The sequence below is a fragment of the Mandrillus leucophaeus genome, unplaced genomic scaffold (assembly GCF_000951045.1).
Source record: "Mandrillus leucophaeus isolate KB7577 unplaced genomic scaffold, Mleu.le_1.0 Scaffold400, whole genome shotgun sequence".
NCBI lineage: Eukaryota > Metazoa > Chordata > Mammalia > Primates > Cercopithecidae > Mandrillus > Mandrillus leucophaeus.
In genome coordinates, this window is record NW_012104255.1 from 696,064 (window position 1) to 708,748 (window position 12,685).

At 49.7% G+C, this 12,685-nt stretch overlaps 1 protein-coding gene across 1 annotated transcript in view; it reads left to right on the forward strand.

The window, feature by feature from the left end:
* Nucleotides 1-6: 6 nt before the first annotated feature.
* The window catches only part of FGD1 (FYVE, RhoGEF and PH domain containing 1), a 49,765-nt gene continuing 37,086 nt past the window's right edge, over nucleotides 7-12,685 (forward strand). Inside the window, exon 1 of the mRNA XM_011991990.1 lies at nucleotides 7-224. The gene's annotated coding sequence lies outside the window, so the exon portion shown is untranslated. The remainder of the gene's footprint in view (nucleotides 225-12,685) is intronic.

Genomic DNA, 12,685 nt, shown 5'->3' on the forward strand with positions numbered 1-12,685 from the left:
GGCCTGTGCCGACTCGGACCCTGGAGCCTCAGAACCCGGACTGCTGGCGCTCAGGGGCTCAGGTTCGGCTCTTGGCGGCCCACTGGATCCCCAGTTTGTCGGACCCTCGGACACCAGCCTGGGTGCTGCTCCAGGCCACCGGGTCTTGCCCTGCGGTCCCAGTCCACAGCACCACCGGGCCCTACGCTTCTCTTACCACCTGGAGGGCTCGCAGCCTCGGCCTGGTGAGTGAGTGACCGAGAGAGCATGGGAGCCCGGGCCACGGGCCTGGTACTGGAAGCGGGTTCTTGTTCTCGAGTCCTCTAAGCCCCACCTCGGGACAGGCTCCCTTACCTCGGCCCTTTGGGTCCCCTCAACCCTCTTCCTCTCCCCACGCCCCTTGGCCTTGTGTCCAGTCCTTTCAACCTCTGTCCCCATCTCCTCTCTCTGTCCCTTGTGCCCCTCAACCACTCCAACCCCCTTCTTGTCTGTCTGCTGAGGCTAATGGGAGAGGGAGCACTCGCGAGAAAAAGAGGGAGGATTGCAAGGCAGCAACGGATATTTGGTTGGGGAAACCAGGGTTTAGTATGGAGAACAGAAGAAAAAAAAGGAGTCTTCCATTTGCCAAGCGCCTACATTGTACCAGGCACTGGACTGGGTGCTTTACGTAGATTTTCATTTCAGCTGCAGGAACCCTCATGAAGTAGATACTATTAGTCCCATTTTGTAGGGAAGGAAACTGAAGCTCAGAGAAGTTAAGCTACTTGCCCAAGGTCACACAGCTAGTAGGGAGCCAGGATTTGAACCAGATCTATTTGTGTCCAAAGTCTGTGGTCTTTCTGCTTCCCCAAACTGAGGCTGGAGACCATGAAAGTAATGCCAAGCCTTCTGCTTATGTGATTTTCTCCTGTACTATTCAGCAGCCCTGGAGTATGAGCAGAAAAAAAAAAAGAAGGATGGTGGATTGATCCAAGGTTGGGATTTTGCCAGGTGTGTGTGGCGGGAGAGCAAGGGAAGGAAGGAGTAGACGGTGCTGATGAGAGAGAAAGGTGGAAGAGGTGGGCCTTGGGAGTCAGGCTAGAGGAGAAGGTTGGAGGGGCTGATAGGTAGGGAGACAGCAGAAAAGCCAACAGAGGCAGAAGCCAGTTGTAGCAGGAGCTGGAGAGCTGCAGGGCCACAAGGTTGGTTGTGATGTGAAATCAGGATGGTTTCTTGGGTTTGAAAAGGTGGAGCAGCTCTAGGTCAGGCTGAGGCCACAGACCACTGCCTTTGTGCTACACAGGCCTAAGTGTCTGAGGAGCCCAGCAGGACCTCCCTCATATGGGGACATTCTCATATGGGCCTGAGCCTAGGAGCCACAGAAGAAGAGCACAGCACATCTGCCCTGCCTTCCACTGGGACTGAAGGAGTTATTAAGCCTTTGGGGGCTCCTGGGTTCACACCTCAGGTTCCACAGATCTCTGGGACCATGGCCTTGCACCAGGTAGCAGTAGTGAAGTATAAAGCATAGGCAGGATGTACCTTTTGCTGCCGTCATGACCTTGGGCTAGGCATGGAACCTATGGGAGATTTCAGGGGGCTCCTTCCGTGTGGGCTGAAGATAACCAACTGGCAACAGGCCCTTAACGCCCTGGCCTGCATGTTACTTCTGCTGGCTTTCCAAACTCCCCTTGACACTGTGTAAAGTCAGTGCCTTTTTTCAGATGCCAAAACAGGCCACAAGCACTCCCACCCCAGGACTTTGCATTGGCTTTTCCTTCTGGCTGGAAGCTCTTCCCCTAGCCCTTTCTACCTGGCTTGCTCCTCGTCTTGCATGTCTCAGGTCAAATGTCACCTCTTCCAAGAGACCATCCCTGACCACTTTAGGTAGGGCCACTTGTGAGCCTCCATCAGAGACTGTGAGTGTGCTTCCATCCTTGCGCTTAGTACAATCTGAAATTATCTTATTGTATGTGGGTACTCGTTTATTGCCTGTCTTCCTTCACTAGAATGTGAGCTCCATGGGGGCAAGGCGACTATATCTCTTTTGCTCACTGTTGTATCCCCAGCAACTAGCACAGTGCCTAACACACGGTAGTTGCTCAATAAATCCTCATTAAATAAATGCCTAAACAGATACTAAAGAAGCACATAGTAGGCCCCGCAGTAACTACTGCCTAAAAGAAGGACACCAGGCCGGGCGCGGTGGCTCACGCCTGTAATCCCAGCACTTTGGAAGGCCAAGGCGGGTGGATCACGAGGTCAGGAGTTCAAGATCATCCTGGCTAACACAGTGAAACCCCTCTCTACTGAAATACAAAAAAATTAGCCGGGGGTGGTGGTGGACGCCTGTAGTCCCAGCTACTCGGGAGACTGAGGCAGGAGAATGGTGTGAACCCGGGAGGCGGAGCTTGCAGTGAGCCAAAATCGTGCCACTGCACTCCAGCCTGGGAGACAGAGCAAGACTCCGTCTCAAAAAAAAAAAAAAAAAAGGACACCAAATTCCTGCCCTCTGGATGCTCTTGATCTGAAAGTCAGTAGCTGGGCAATGTCTGGACCCCTAGTCTCTGGCCTCTGTAATCAATACATGGTGATGATTCTGAGTATGCCTTCCCAATCCACCAACTCATTCATATTACAAATCATAATACCCTTCCTAAACCACTCTCTTCCTCCCCAAAAAGGCAACACAGAGTTCCCAGGATCCTTTTCCCCAACGAAGTTCCTGCCTCTGTAATTGCATAGTGGGTGTCTTTTTTTTTTTTTTTTTTAATTCAAGATGGGGATTGCGAATAAGGCAAGTGTCAGGGAAGGACCTGGCCTCCTATTCTAACTAATTCACTTTGTGACCCTGAATGAGTGACTTCCCTTCTCTGAACCTCAGTTTCTTCATCTAGAGAATGCAATGAGGAGTCTATGAGTTAATGGTTGTAAAGCCTGCAGCATGGTATAAATCCTCAGCAACCAGGAGTTAAAAAAAAATAAAACTGAGTTAAAAAATAAGAGAAAAACCTTCTGAAGAAGAGGCGGAGGAATTACTCAGGCCCTGACTAGGTGGGCGCCGGGCCATGTGATTCACTGCAGCATGGGTTGTGAGAGGCCCGCCTCCCCCACTGCCCAGCTGGCCCAGGGGTAGGCACAAGTGACTTGACTTCTCTCTCCACAGGACTCGCCTATAATTGGCCCTAAGAGGGCAGGGTTAGTGGTTGTAGGGTGTGTGTGTACCAGAGAGAGAGAGAGTTTCCTGAACTTCAATTAAAGGGTTGAAACATTCTGGTCCACATGTTAAGATTTCCATGTGCCTGCTGACTTCCTCCCTAACACTGCTGAGACCTTTATTGAATCACCATCTTCAGGGCTCAGTGGCTCATCCTGGGGGTGGGGGAGGCTTTTAAAAATAATAATTGTATCTTATCCATGTGAACAGCCTTGAATTGCTTCAAAGTGCTTTCTCTTTTAGTGATCCTGTCTGCTTCTTGGTGGGGAAAGGGACAGTTGTTATTATGCCGATTTTCCAGGTTGATTAAACCGAAGGATCACTGGGAAAACCCAGTGAAATGCCAGAGAGGGGTCTGAGAGAGTCAGAAAGTGGTTTGCTTGCAGGGGTTTGCAGAGATGGCGGCTCTATTCCTCAGGGTTGAGGCCTAGAATGTCCTTCCAGATGCAGGGATTGTGGGGATATTGGTGTCTGACCCTAGCTAAGTCAAAGGAGTTGTACCTGATGTTAGAGCCGTTTTGTAGGTAATGGGGGAAACTGAGCCAGTTGAGGGGGGCAAGAGGAGGGGCTGACTCTCATTTGGATCCTGAGGCATCTTCAGAGTCTCCAAGAGTAAAAATTGGAGTTAGAAAAGACCCTAGATACTGTCTCATTCTGGGTTTCCCGAACTGAGTGAGCATCAGAATCTCTTGTTGACCTTAAAAAGAAATGTGATTCCACACTCCACCTCAGCGCTCCAGAATCTTGGGGTTGACAACCAAGGAATCTATTTTCAAAAGCTCCTTAGGTGATTGTGATGCACAGCTTAGAGTGGGAACCACTAGTTAAGTCCATTTTCCAGATGGGGCAGTGGAGGCTCAGAGAGGTAGTGATTTTTTTTAGCCATGGTCCTACAGTGAGTCAGCATCATTAGGGCCAGGAGAATACATCGGCCTACCCCTCTAAGGCCCTTTCCCCAGGGACCCATGTGGGCTTCTGTTAACTCACTCCTAACCCCAAACGGAGGCACAGGATTAAACACAAAGGAAGAGTCAACCTCTCGCCCTCATACACACAAACACTGGCTGCCTCAGTTTACCCCTTATTCTCAGCTCTCGTGAATGGCTGCCATTTGGCAGTTCAAATTGGAAGGCAGTTGCCATTCTGGGACTCTAGGCAGAGGAAACCCTGGCATCATCAGTGCCCAGTGCAGGGTCTGGCCCTAAGAAAGGGCTCTAGAGGGGTGTCAAAAAAGGGTTGTAGAGCTAGAGAAGAACATGGAGGACAATTCAGGTAAGAGGTTCAGTGGGAGCAAAGGCAGCGAGACATGGGGCACTGGGGAATAGGGCTAGTATTGGGAGGAGTGGAGTGACAAGGCTGAGAAGGAACTTTCTTCTGAGGACGAAGAGAAACCATCGAAGGGTTTATTAACGGGAATGATGTGCTCAGATGGGGGTGTTTGGAAGCTCTCCCTAGCTGCATAGGGAGAATGGATGGAAGGGGTGCAAGAGTGGAAGCAGGGAGACAGGCAGGTGAGTGTTGCAGTCTTCCCAGAGAGAGGTGATAGTAGCTTGGGTTAGAGCGATGGCAGGTAAGGAGGGTAAGATCTGAGGGATATTTAGATGCTAGCATGGACAGGCCTTGGTAGTAGCTTAGATGTAGAGGCTGAGACAGAAGGCAAAGTCCAGATTGCTCCATGTTGTTTTCTGAAACCAACTGCAGTGACCTGGTGGATGTTGGTGGGGCCATCTATATACAAGAGAGGGAGGAGGTTTGAGGGAAGATAGTAAATTGTGTTTGAGACAAGTTGAATTCGAAACGCCTGCGGGTACATGCAGGTGAACATGGCCAGCAGGCATTTGTGGGTTTGGTTCATTTTTGTTTTTTACTACCCAGGATGATCACTTTTAATATTGTGGTCTGTTTTCTGCTAGATCTTTTTCTACATATTGGTGTGTATTTTACATAATTGAAATTATATTATATGTTCAATTTTATATCATGCTTTTTCATTTAATGTATTTTTCCAACATCATTAAAAACTCTTCATGAACTTTTTTTGAACATTTTAATGACTGCGTAATAATATGCCATTGTATGGATTTACCATAATCTTTTTTAAAACTTTTATTTTAGGTTCAGGGGTACATGTGCAAGTTTGTTATATGGGTAAACTGCATGTCAGGGGGATTTGGTATACAGATTATTTCACCACCCAGGTAATAAGCATAGTACCTGATAGGTAGTTTTTCAGTCCTTACCCTCCTCCCTCCCTCCACCCTCAAATAGGCCCCAGTGTCTGCTTTTTGTTTCTTTGTGTCCATATGTACTCAATGTTTAGCTCCCATTTATAAGTGAGAACATGCGGTATTTGGTTTTCTGTTCCTGCCTTAGTTTGCTAAGGATAATGGCCTCTAGCTCCATCTGTGTTCCTACAAAGGACATGATCTCATTCTTTTTTATGGCTGCATAGTATTCCATGGTGTATACATAACACATTTTCTTTATCCAGTCCACTATTGATGGGCATTTGGGTTAATTCCATGTCTTTGCTATTGTGAATAGCACTGTGATGAACATACATATGCATGTGTGTTTATGGTAGAACGATTTATACTCCTTTGAGTATATACCCAATAGTGAGATTACTGAGTTGAATGGTAATTCTGCTTGAGTTATTTGAGAAATCACCAAACTGCTTTCCATAATGACTGAACTAATTTACGTTCCCACCAGCAGTGTGTAAGCATTTCCTTTTCTCTGCAACCTGGCGTGTTATTTTTTGACTTTTTAGTAATAGCCATTCCGACTGGTGTGAAATGGTATCTCATTGCAGTTTTGATTTGCATTTCTCTAATGATTAGTGATGTTGAGCATTTTTTCTTTTCTTTTTTTTTCTCTGTCACCCAGGCTGGAGTGCAGTGGCTCTGTCTCAGCTCACTTCAACCTCCGCCTCCCAGGTTGAAGCAATTCTCCCACCTCAGCCTCCCAAGTAGCAAGATTACAGGTGCTTGGCACCACACCCAGCTAATTTTTGTATTTTTAGTAGAGACGGGGTTTCGCCATGTTGGCTAGGCTGGTCCAGAACTCCTGACCTCAGGTGATCCAACTGCCTTGGCCTCCCAAAGTGCTAGGATTATCGGTGTGAGCCACCACGCCCGGCCGATGTTGAACATTTTTTTCATATGCTTATTGGCCACATGTATGTGTTCTTTTGAAATGTATCTGTTCATGTCCTTTGCCCACTTTTTAATGGGGTTGTTTGTTTATTGCTTGTTGATTTAAGTTCCTTACAGATTCTGGATATTGGACCTTTGTCAGATGCATAGTTTGCAAACATTTTCTCCCATTTCTGTAGGTTGTTTACTCTGTTGATAGCTTCTTTTGCTGTGCAGAAGCTCTTTCATTTAATCAGGTCCCATTTGTCAATTTTTGTTTTTGTTGCAATTGCTTTTAGTGCCTTCATTATGAAATATTTGCCAGGTCCTATATCCAAAATGGTATTTCCTAGGTTGTCTTCCAGGGTTTTTATAGTTTTAGGTTTTGCATTTAAGTCTTTAATCCATCTTGAGTTGATTTTAGTATATGGTGTAAGGAAGAGGTCTAGTTTCAGTCTACTGCATGTGGCTAGCCAGTTATCCCATCACCATTTATTGACCAGGGAGTCCTTTCCCCATTGCTGCTTTTGTCAATTCTGTCAAAGGTTAGATGGTTGTAGGTGTGTGGCCTTATTTCTGGGCTCTCTATTCTGTTCTGTTGGTCTGTGTATCTGTTTTTGTCCAGTACCATGCTGTTTTGGTTACTGTAGCCCTGTAAATATAAAGTCGGTAGTGTGATGCCTCTGGTTTTGTTTTTTGTTGTTGTTGTTGTTGTTTTGTTGTTGCTGTTGAGACAGAGTCTCGCTCTGTCGCCCAGGCAGGAGTGCAGTGGCTCGATCTCAGCTCACTACAAGCTCCGCCTCCCGGGTTCACGCCATTCTCCTGCCTCAGCCTCCGGAGTAGCTGGGACTACAGGTGCCCACCACCATGCCCAGCTAATTTTTTGTATTTTTAGTAGAGATGGGGTTTCACCGTGTTAGCCAGGGTGGTCTCAATCTCCTGACCTCGTGATCCACCTGCCTTGGCCTCCCAAAGTGCTGGGATTACAGGCGTGAGCCACCGCGCCCGGCCTTTTTTTTTTTTTTTTTTTTTCTTTTTGAGGCTGAGTCTCACTCCATAACCCAGGCTGAAGTGCAGTGGCATTATCTCAGCTCACTGCAACCTCCTCCTCCCTGGTCCCAGTTCAAGCAATTCTCCTGCCTCAGCCTCCCAAGTAGCTGGGATTACAGGCACACACCACCACGCCCAGCTAATTTTTGTATTTTTAGTAGAGACAGGATTTCGCCACGTTGGCCAGGCTGGTCTTGAACTCCTGACCTCGTGATCTGCCTGCCTCGGCCTCGCAAAGTGCTGGGGATTACAGGTGTGAGCCACCGTGGGTTTTTTGTTTTGTTTTTGTTTTTAGATGGAGTGTCACTCTGTCACCTAGGCTGGAGTGCAGTGGCATGATCTCAGCTCACTGCAACCTCTGCCTCCGGGACTCAAGTGATTCTCCTGCCTCAGCCTCCTGAGTAGCTGGGATTACAGGTGCCCACCACCATGCCTGGCTAATTTTTGTATTTTTAGTAGAGACGTGGTCTCTCCATGTTGGCCAGACTGGTCTCGAACTCCTGACCTCAGGTAATCCGCCCGCCTCGGCCCCCCAAAGTGCTGGGATTACAAGCTTGAGCCACCATGCCCAACTGGCTTTGTTCTCTTTATTTCGGATTGCCTTGGCTATTTGGACACTTGTTTCTATATTAATTTTTAAATAGTTTTTTAAAATTCTGTGAAGAATGTCATTGGTAGTTTGATAGGAATAGCATTGAATCTGTAAATTGCTTTGGGCAGTATGGCCATTTGAGCGATATTGATTTTTCCAGTCCATGAGCATGGAATGTTTTCCCATTTGTTTGTGTCATCTCGCAAGCCGACGTTTGGATGTAAGATTGGAAAGCTCAGGAAAGAGGCCTGGGCCAGTGATGTTTGGGAGTTTTCACCACCAACGCATACCATGTATAGATCTGGGAGCCAGTCCCATCCTTGAATACAGACAGTAAGGTTGGCAGGGTGACACTCAGATGAATTATTCAGTACCTGCTGGAACTTTGCCATAGAAATGCCTTTTTTCGGGGGAAAGCAGTTTTTAAAGTATATTTTCATGAAGCTGAGACCCAGCCGTTTTTAAAGCATATTTGAGGGCTGGGCACGGTGGCTCACACCTGTAATCTCAGCTACTCGGGAGGCTGAGGCACGAGAATCACTTGACTCCGGGAGGCAGAGGTTGCAGTGAGCCGAGATCACACGACTGCACTCCAGCCTGGGTGACAGAGCAAGACTGTGTTTTTTGTTGTTGTTGTTTTCTTTGTTTTGTTTTGTGTTGTGTTGTTTTTGAGACAGAGTCTTGCTCTGTCGCTCAGGCTGGAGTGCAGTGGCAGTCTCGTCTCACTGCAACCTCCACCTCCCGGGTCCCCGTTCAAGCAATTCTCCTGCATCAGCCTCCCCAGTAGCTGTGATTACAGGCACAAGCCACCATGCCCAGCTAATTTTTGTATTTTTAGTAGAGACAGGGTTTCACCATGTTGGCCAGGCTGGTCTTGAACTCCTGACCTTGTGATCCACCCACCTTGGCCTCCCAAAGTGCTGGGATTACAGGCATGAGCCACTGTGCCCGGCCAAGACTGTGTCTTAAAAAATAAAATCGACCAGGCACGGTGACTCACGCCAGTAATTCTAGCACTTTGGGAGGCTGAGGCGGGTGGATCACTTGAGGCCAGGAGTTTGAAACCAGCCTGGCCAACATGGCATAATGTTTTCTCTACTAAAAATACAGAAATCAGCCAGGCGTGGTGGCTCACGCCTGTAATCCCAGCACTTTAGGAGGCCGAGGTGGGTGGATCACAAGGTCAAGAGGTTGAGACCATCCTGGCCAACATAGTGAAACCCTGTTTCTACTAAAAATATAAAAATTAGCTGGGTGTGGTGGCACGTGCCTGTAGTCCCAGCTACTCGGGAGGCTGAGGCAGGAGACTCACTTTAACCTGGGATGCAGAGGTTGCCGTGAGCCGAGATCGTGCCACTGCACTCCAGCCTGGCGACAGAGTGAGACTCCGTCTTAAAGAAAAAAAAAATCATCCAGGTATGGTGGCACACGCCTGTAATCCCAGCACTTTCGGAGGCCAATGGGACAGGATTGCTTGAGGGCAGGAGTTCATGACCAGCCTGAGCTACATAGTGAGACCCCATCTCTACAAAAAATATTTTTAAGTTAACAGGGCATGGTGGTGTATGCCTGTAGTCACAGCTACTCGAGAGGCTGAGGTGGAAGGATCACTTGCGCCCAGGAGTTCGAGGCTGCAGTGGAGTATGATTGTGCCACTGCACTCCAGACTGGGTGACAAAGTGAGACTCTGTCTCAAAAAATAATAAATAAGCATATTTGCATGAAACTGAGACCCATTTCATGTACCAGGGTAGCTGGCTATTGCAAAGTATTGAGGGAGGAGTACTTCTGAAAAGCAAATCAAACATTGGTAAAGTAAATTTGTGTGGTTTCCCTCGGTGTTCTCTCTGTTGTGGGCATCCTGAGAGGGCAGTGAGGGGGTTTGCTTATGGAAAGGAGAAGAGAGGGCTTGGGACAGGAGGAGGTAGTGGGGTCTGCTGGCGGGTTTTGGAGAGCAGTAGTTTGAGATTCCAAGGGAGAGTCTGGGGAAATAACCAGATTTGGTTCCTAGTCCACTAGGGCCTTCCAAACAAACACAACAAAATGTAAAGACTCTGGGTAGCTGGGAAAAGGACTTCTCCAGACAAGACTAAAAGAATAGAAGCTTCCAAATTGCAGATGGTTGGCAGTCCGCTCTTGGCGGTTTCAGGCCCCTCTGTCCCTGGGGGAGGGCCCAGGTGAGGCTGCCTGCTTCCTCAAGGGAGAGTGGAGTGGCAGCTAACAATGCCCCAGACAAACCCAAGCCATGGCCTTCTGGGGGCCAGTTAGCTAAATGCCTTAGGCAGATGTGGAGCTGGCCAGACGCTGGCTGGGTGGGGCTAGGACCTGTCTGGAATGAGGGCAGGAAATGCAGTCTGCCATTGGCTAGCACCACAGAGTTCAGTTCCCTCATCTGGAGAGAGCAAACATCTTTGGAGCAATGAGTCCAGCCTCTCTGGGCTCTGGTGCCCAGTTCTTTGGACCTGGAAGGTGTGACACCTCCAAACAGTGTCTGAAAGCACACACAGCTCCGGAGACAAGGCTGCAGGGCAGTAGCCGAGGGAGCCTCAGCACTCCTGGCTTTGCTATTGGTTCACCGTTCCTCCAGGCCTCCCTTCCCCTCTCAGGGTCTTAGTTTCCCTATTTGTAATATCCCAGACCTGGTCATTGTGGTATCAGTAAATAATACTTGGTGAGCAAACAGGTGACAGGGGAAGGGAAAGTGAACGAGGGGAGCAAGGGGGGCATTTCTTTCTTTAACATGTACCTGTTGAGTGCCTACTATGTGCTAGGCCCTGTGCTAGGTGCCAGGTAGGCAACAAGACAGTCACTATCCCTGTCCTGGTGGAGCTGATATCTAGCAGGAAAGACACACTACAAGCAATTCCAAGTGCAGATGCTGCAAGAACACATGAGGATGGGGGGAGTGGGCGGACAGGGCAAAGAAGATAAATTTGAGTTGAGACCTGAAGGATAAATAGGAGTCCAGAGGTAGGGAGAAGCAGACTAGCAGTTCGGGTCATGGGAACAACACGTGCCAAAGCCCTAGGCGGAAGAGAGCACTTTCGAGGAACAGACAAACGGCCATTGTGGCTGGAGCGTGGGGCGTGGGGCGGGGAAATGTTCCTGAGCTAGGCCTTCCTTGTCCCTGTGCTCAGGAGTTTCACCCCCGAAGGCAAAGGGAGCCCTTCACAAGGCTGAAGGGATTGCAGGGGACTGTGTTTTCCAAAAGCTGGCAGTGGTGTAGAGAATGCCTCGTAGAGGCCCGGAAGATGGGAGGGAAACCAGTTAGGGGGCTGGATGGGGAATGAAGCTAGGGATTCTAGAGCAACTGAGGACAGTGCATCTAAAGGACCCGGGGCCTGGCTGGACATGTGGGTTGAGGAAGAGGGAGAAGCCTAGGACTTGAGCAGCTGGGCGGATGGAGTTGCCCTTCCTGCGATGGGGAAGGCAGGAGGAGAAGCAGACCAGGGCTGGGGTAGGAGTGTCGTTCACAATGTGCTAAGGCTGAGGAGCCTGAAGACAGGACATCTAGGTGACAGCACCCAGTTGGCTTCAGACATGCCTATCTGGGTCCCAGAGTAAGGGCAGGTGGGTGAGGGGCACAATTATGTAGCTGAGACTAAGAGGGAAGAGCCCTCCTTGGCGCTTCCCCATGGCCCCTGCAGGGAAAGGGTTAAATCGCGGAGGGAAGACGCCTGTGGAAAGCGGGAAAGGCGGGACTGGTAGGGCTGGCCTCTGGGAGCTGCAGCTGGCATAGAAGCCCTTCCGGCCCGCCGGGGGCCTGCTAGGCCTGGGCCGCCACCGCCCACACCACTGCCTTTGCCTTCGCCTTTGCCTTCCCTGCTTCCCCTCCAGCTCCTTCCCTGCTCCCCTAGGCCAGGGCCCCCCTACCTAATGCATTCCAGGTGTAGACACCGCACGGGTGCGGGAGGGGCAGGGAAGGCTGGGGTCGCTTTCACCGCATCTCTTAGGGAGCATCTCCCAGGCTCGCTGACTGCTTCTCTGTCTGGAGAATTCCCTCAGGGATCTCTGTTTGGGCCTCCCTGTCTCTGGCAGGGGCCGGCAGCAGAGAGAGCCCCCCACACCCAGGTCTGCCACTTTCTAAAGTGTCATGTGACCTTGGGCAAGTCACCTCACCCCTCTGAGCCTCGGTTTTCTCAACTGGAAAATGGGGTTGTCATTCCCACCTTCTAGGGTTGTTGTAAGGATTCAATGCCACAGATCCATCCCACAGCCCTTGGCATGGCACATTGTCACCACGTTCAACAGATGGCCCTGGCCTGCCCTTTTTGTCCCTGCCCCTCTGCCTGGGCCTGTATCCCTCGCTGACTGCCATGCCCTGTGTGGACCTTTCTGTCTTTTGTCTCTCTTCTGACTTGTCCCTTTTGTCTATCTCCCTCCATGTCCATCTCTGGGTCTCTGTGGTTTTCCTGTCCTCTCCCTCCTTGTGTTTGTCCCAGTGTCTTTCTCTTATCATCTGTCTTTTCCCCTCATGATCCGTCTGTGTCTCCAACTCTCAGATTTGGTCAGGCCTCTGGTGAATGGGAAGGGAGATGGGTGGATGTTGGGGTCCCTGGGATTGAGGCAAGGGTCAGAGGGACCATCCCCCTAGCGGCTTTGCCTCACGGGAAGGGGAATCTCAGCCAGCGTGGCAGCCCCAGCATCGGGTAATTACTGCTCCCAGTGCTCCCAGCTGCAGCTCCACTCCCTTCCCTTCCTGTCCTCTGAAGTCCCCAGCTCCTCCCGGGG